We start from the raw sequence: 7,391 nt of genomic DNA, 5'->3' as shown, positions 1-7,391 counted from the left end.
TCATAAACATTTTTCTGTTTCCAGCTTATTAAATGTGATGTTTCCTGTTTTTCTTCGTCCTTTATTGGACTGTAGACTGTTGGCTGGAAATAAGAAGCAATTTGAAGATGTCTCTTCAGGCTCTGGGAAACTGTGATGAGCATTTATGACACTGTGTATCAACTAAATAATGAATCAATTCATTGTAAAAATAATTGGCAGATTCATTGATAATGCAAATAATTGTTGGTTGCAGCACCATTATGAATATGTTTGTGTATTGTTGCAGATAAATCAAGGTTTTCTTGGTGGACTGACAGTGAAAGAAGCAACAAAACAGCAGATTTGACAAATTAATGATGAAATTAAACCTACTAAGCATAAATCTCCACAGTCACATTCACTATAATGTATCCAGCTCTGAGAAAATATGAAAAACTAATTCATACTCTCTTTGTCTCATTCCTCCTGAGTCACAGCCAGACTTGTATTCATATTGTAATTACACCAGTGAAACGCAGCACTGACATTTCACTCACTTCTGTGCAGACAACAGAACTAAATGTTTGCAGCAGCATTACGACACATTAGTTCCACAGTTTAGCTGCTAAATGAGCCGAGAAAATGTTTTGTTGTTTCAGCAGCATGTGAACACAACCAAACGTACCAGCGACATAAAGAATGTTTCACTGAAGCCTCGACTGTTGTTTCCTACAATGAGAGAAAAAAACATGGACTCTGCTCTGGACTCTGAAGGCCTATCTTCTCATGTCACTGTACATATCTTGGCAAATGAAGACAAATGCTTGAGAGAGCACACCACGTTCCAGGGGAGCTTTCCACAAATTAATCACTTGCAATTCTATCCTTGTCCACTTGGGCGCCCGGCAGGTCCCTGATGCAGCGTCCCAGACGTAATGAGGGGCACATCGTCGGGCGTCCTCACGAGCTCCTCCAAACAAGAAAAACATAAATGACCAAGTGAAGCCGCCTCTCTGGAGGGGCGTCGTTTTCTTTAGATGGTGTGGCGCCTCGACCTCCAAGATCACCCCTCTACCCCTCTGCCAAGTCTTCCTCTCCCTCTTCACATCAGGATTTCATTAAGTGGTGAACGGCGACCCCCTCTACCCCCCCATCCACTCCACTCCATCACCACCACCACCACCACCTCCTCCCCCCTTTTGCTCTCTCCTGCGCCACTTTGCTCCCAAACCAAATGAGGAAATAGCTCGTCTGGTTGCTGACAGACCCCAGGTTTGGCCGTAAAGATAAATGACCCAAAGTATTAAAGTTTAACACGTTGACAAAACCCACCTGATCTGTGGGATTAATGCTACAAAATATCCATCTGTGGAAAATAAGGGGGGCGGGGGTCTGGAGAGGTGATGGAGACTCACAGGAGAGTAATTGCCGGGCGTTGGGAAGGTCAAACAGTCTGTAGAATAAGAACATATCCAGAGCTGAGATGATATGTTATGTCGGGTGTTCTTGGGCGACATGTTCAACAATTCCACAAAAGGTAAAAACTCAGTAAAACACATACAGTGAGTCTTGTGATGCATTAATTGGGTCACAGGAGAAACACAAGGAGTGCTTTCACTTAAAATGACATTAATATTCTGATGTCATTCAGAGTAATGGTTCATTTTTCCAACCACAACAAAGTGTGATGGAGAAACTGAAATATCAGAGTATGACTCATACACTGATTATTTATTTGTGGTCATTATTAAATATTAGTTTGTTTTCATGTGCGGTATGTTTTAGATGATGGAGGTCTCTTCCTGAACACAGCTGCAGAAAAACAGACAAAACGTCATTTTAACCATAAATAAATCTTTTTTGTTCAGGTAGTTCTTCACTTACAGAATGTGTTCCGAGGCATTTGTGCCAAATACTGCACATTTAAAGGAAAAGTTCATCCAAAAAATGAAAATTCAGTCATCTTTAAACCAAAGAACTAAACTCCTGAACAACTAAAGTAGATGAGGACTTCAATAAAAAACAACGGAAAATAACAGAAAATGGTTCCTACAGCTCGTCAGGCGGACTCTCCAGAAAGTCTCCAGAAACCCTGAGATCCCAAACTGATTAGAAAAGGTGTCTCTCACCCTCAACACTGCACTTCCTGCTTGAAAAAGGGCACCAATCTGTGCATTTCCACTGGTATATAAATTATTTTAGTGCACGGGGGCGAGTAGATAATGACTGAATCTTCTTTTTTGGGTGAAAGTTTCCTTTAATAAATGTGGATTTTAGTGTTTCAAGGGATTATTTACACAAAAATAATTTATTTACACTAAAATAATGTTTTTTGTTGTCAGATTTAAAAATACTAGTCAGGCAGAAAACAGCATCAGCACAACTCGAGGTCACTATCAGCGTTTCCTGCTGGTGACTGAAGGCTGTGCTGGATCTGTTTTGAAGCATTTGGGGAAAATGTATCATCCAGATAAAAGATACTTACAACCACATCTGACCTTTAATCAGGATGTGAGGTCATTGCGATAGTATATTATAGATGTGGTCATTGCCTCATCCTTTTGTCCTTGATTGTTGCTGAATGATCCCCACGGGGGGACGTGGTGATTGTGTTATCTTCTATTTAAACTTGAGGTCAAAGGTGAAAGCATGTGTGCTTTATCAATATTCAGAGGATCCGGCTGCGGTGGGAAACCTCCAGGATTTAAACGATAGATGGTGATTGTTCATCCTCGTCTGCTGCTATGTGAACCTTTCCTCTGCATTTTTAACAGAACACACGAGTGAATCTGGACAGTGTGCAGCTCGGCAGCAAGAGATTCAGTGTGTTTGAGCAGTGAGAGATTGGCCTCGTTTGGTTCTTTAATAAACAAATCCTACCGCCGCACATTTTATGAATTCTGCTCTATTTACCAACGTCTCTCTGTATAAGAGGCGCTGCTCTGTCTTTCTAATGACCTACCTGACTTTCTCATGAAGTTCAGCCTCCATTATGTTGAATTATGTATTTGCCAAAATGTCCATTTAAAGTTTTCAATCTTTATTCTTCTAAACTTTGTTGATAGTTGATAGACCACATTTACATGCAAACTCTTAAATATTCAATTATACAGAAATATTAAAGTGTTTGTTAAGGTCATCAGGATATAACATCTCTAATGAATCGTTCATTAATTATGTATATACAGATAAATGATTCATTAGACATTATAACATAGCTATAATCACATTTAACAACATGATTACACAATATGTTATTAACTGTTTATTAACTGTTTATGTACACATCACACTCAGGTGAGTTAAAACTGTTCATACATGTGTTCAAAACTGTTGAAGTTGTGTTGAGATGGTGGAGGATGCTCGACCTGGAGAAAGGTCCAGGAAGCTTTCAGCCGCACGCTGTGACCTTCATCTGAGAGTGGAAGATGCCCTTCAATCAAATGTGATGCAGTCCCATCCAGGCCTCCCTTCATGCTACAAAATGAGTTGGCCTCCACGTGTCTTATAAATGGTTAAATATTTAACCCTTTATAGACTCATAGTTCATCTATCTGAGTCACATAATAAAACTATTTTATTATGCGACTTTGTGCATACTTGTGCCCCACGACATGCAGCTGCTACCCTTTTTATTTTCTCCACCACTGTTAGTGTGTTATCAAGCGTTTTATACTGTTTATAAATGAAAATTAAAGTTAGAATAAAGTAACCAACTGCTTTCTGTACATGGTCATACAATCTTACATAAGTAGCAACTTTATTTGCCACATATCTGAATTTAGACACACTGTAGCAGAACTGGCAGTAAAATGTTTCCAGGCAGTCCAACCTGCATAAAAACATGTAAATCTAGAGGGGACGCCCAACGTCAGCGACTTGGGCAATAAACCAGCAAACAAATGCCTCTTCAGGGATAATCAAACTGACAGGTGCTCCTACAAGCCCCAGTGAAATAACATGTCAGAAAAAGGGCGTCGTCACACCCTGATTGGCTGGGAGGGAAATGCCCCAAGCTGCTTCCCCTCCTCAATCAGGAGTCAGTCGCCCACCTGAGCACAGGTGATCTGAATCACCTGCAATTAGTCCAGAGGGATTTTGAAAATCAGCTCAAAACAAAGAAAGATAGCAAGTCTCAAACAATGGGACTGATACACCCCCCAAACACCACCTACTAGGTGTGTTAGCACAAATCACACACACACACACACACACACACACACACGGTATACTCTTCATTTTCAGTTCACAAAAACCCCATTATATCCTCCTCATCACAATTATCACTGTGGATAAAGATCCACCTGAGAGCTTCTGGCTCCTGAGCCTCCACCTCTGCACACTTCTGAACGCCACACATCCGTTTATGATTCCCCTCTAAATATATGTAGCGATTAAGTGTACTGAGTTGAAAAGTAAGACTGAAGATTTGTTCATGTGAGATTAGACTTCCAGCAGAGACCAACAGGTGTAAAAATGACTGGTTGTAATTCCTGGTGTGTGTTTTGCCGACCTGGACGACCTGATGGATGGAGGGACTCACACAGGACAACGTGGCTGCCAGAGGTTTGAATCATTTGTGCTTTTCTGTGATTAATCATGAAAAGCCTGATGCAGAAACCACCTCTCACCTCAGCGGGAGAAAACAAACAGTAAGAATTATTGGCTAACACGCTGCTGTTTGGTCCATTAGCGATGCGCTTCATGGAGTAATGAATGAGGCTACGTAGGTGAAATATAAGCTATTAAAGTGAGTGTATCACAGCTGAGGCGCAGCGCAGTACTTACTGGAACACGTTGGGGTGTTTTTAGCCAGCTGTTAAATCATTATTACTTCCTTCTGTTTCTCATAGTAGATTTAAATTGAGGTTGCTGAGAAGAGATTCCTTTCTTTTTAAAATATTTGAATACTAATAATGCGTGGGAAGTTCAAAAGTTGAGCCATTAGGCAGATAATGGCTTCTCTTTGAGTCATGCTGATGTCAGAGGCTTTTTGAGAAACACTCAGATCAACATGTTCGTCACTGTAGTGATACAAGTGATTCGTTTCTTGTGAAGCCAACAAACTCAAGGTGGTTACAGGAACAGACATAATAATCAGAAATGGTGCAGCACAGTCACCAGGATAAAATGTTCGCAGTTCAGGTTGACATTTGTACCAAACAGCCGAACAGTTCAAGTCAAACCACTGGATATTTTGAGGGACACATCAAAACAGGTATTTTAAGTTAAACCATGATGCTTTTTGAACCCTAACCAAGTGTAAACCTAAGCAGAGCATTGTGACAGGAGAGAACGAGAAACGTCCAGCTTTAACTGACAGAATCTGTGGCGGTGTAGAAACATACTTAGTTAACATTTATTCTGGTGATTTGGGTTGAATTGTGATGTGTTCAGGAACTCCACCTCACCATATTACAGTCTGATTTTTGCATCTTTTACATGACTTAAAACAAAAAAGAAACTTTAAAAAGACGAAATATAACAGACCTTTAAACAATCAGGCACTCACAACTGAAAAATACAATGATATTGAATGATTTATGAACTTTTCATAAACCTTTTTGTCTTTACTTCTCCCGTGAGATCAACACTCCTGTGCTTTATTTTGGCCTCCTTCATTTCTCAGGTTGAGATATTTTAATGAACAGGAAAACAGGAAAAATAGCAAGAGGCAGAAAATGTTGGGGAAGCATAAATATTAAGGGGAGTGAAAATACTAAGCGAGGTCTTGGCCCGATGTGTGTCCATAACTTACTTTATCGCAGAAGTTCATAAATTTTAAGAATAGGCTCACACTCCATCGCAACCATGAGCAATGAATCCACGGAGAAAAACTCCTGTGTCCCCCCAAAGTATCAAACCTTTTCTGTCTGGTTTTTTTTTATTTTACAAATCGGTATCAGGACAGAGTTTGACAAGAAAACTAACAGCCAGACCATTTCCTGCAGGAAGTGAGGAAGAAGCTTTTCTGGTTTCGACTGTTGAAATAATCAAAATCTGAGTTTTTGGCATATTAGCCATCAATTTCCATTAAAATCTAAAGATTTGGAGTAGACTCGTCGGCTGTATGATGAACTGACCTGCCTTAAGATTTTTCCACTGTTACTCAAAAGTTGTCTCTCCTCCTGCTCCATATAACACTCTGTCACACACATGCATGCTTCACACTCCCACTCACACAGTCACTTCCTCTGTGATTTTATTTCCTGCAGCCGAGACATTTTAATACATTTTCTCTTTTTATTCATGTTATTATACTTTCCATGTTGCTGCTGTCATCACATGGTTTCTCATATGCATCCCAGGTGTCACATGGCTGGTCTTATTGGTTCTGTTGTTCTTTACTTGTCATCTGATCAAATAAGTCATGATTACATATGTAACACTTCAAAGTTACATGAATATACAAATTAACTAACACAAAGCCAAACTGACCTCCTCCCGTTTCTGTCACCAGCGGTCAAAATGTGAACAAAATAGATCCTGCCATCATTTCACCCTCTTTCTTTCTTTCTTTCTTTCTTTCTATTAAACACTCCTAATTTTTTGGATGCTGCCAAGGACGTATAAAAATAAAGGAAGCCACCAGAGCGGAGTGTTTCTGGGGACCAGTCCTCACGGATCACTATTATTAAACCCAACTGTATAACTTTATTCTATTATTTGGGTGAAAATGGATTTTATTTTATGAATGCAATATGTTCTGGTTTTCTCTCTGAAGTCCTCAGACATCAGATATCTGCCTCAGATATCTTTACTCGTTGATAAAATAACTGCTAACAAACTGTGTCCGAGAACCATGGAGGCCAGCTACAGTAACGAGGTCATTTACAGAGTTTCCTGATGGAAACCGGTGGCTTGTTGCTAAAGTAACTGCTTATTCCTGCTAAACGTAGCTGCTGTTAGCTAGTAAGCAGTCCTATTTGCTTATTCACCCCTGCAGTGCCAGGAGCCATTCCCTGCAAGAAATAACTGGGCCGTGTCATTCTGTCATGGTCCGGCCGGTCTGGGTAGAGTCAGCGGACAGCTCGTGCCAGATCACTTCATTTTATAGGAACTTTAAAAAGTGTAACCAGCTCTGTGTTTTTCATTCAAATATTTTGTTCATTGCCCACTTTGTACCAAAGTTGGCATTTTGCATGTTTATATCCTGGATCCTCTATGTTTGGGTGACAGTTACCTGTATTAAGGGCGGTTCGGTTGAGATCAGATCACCTCAGATACATTTCAGTGTCAGGTGTGAACAGGGCCTAAGAATTATTTGTAGAGGCAGAAACTCCGACCTGCCTTTTCCACAGACTCTCAGTGACTTTGAAAACAATAAGGAGAAAAAAACTCGAACACATCAGTCAACTTGGTGTCCCATTTTTGTTTCCAGAAGATCGACAGTCTGTGCGCAGCGGCCATGGCACACCCCTCAGTGACCA

The sequence above is a fragment of the Pagrus pagrus genome, assembly GCF_965226575.1.
Source record: "Pagrus pagrus genome assembly, chromosome: 5".
NCBI lineage: Eukaryota > Metazoa > Chordata > Actinopteri > Spariformes > Sparidae > Pagrus > Pagrus pagrus.
The sequence above is the reverse complement of the archived record's forward strand: the minus strand, read 5'-3'. Positions refer to the sequence as shown.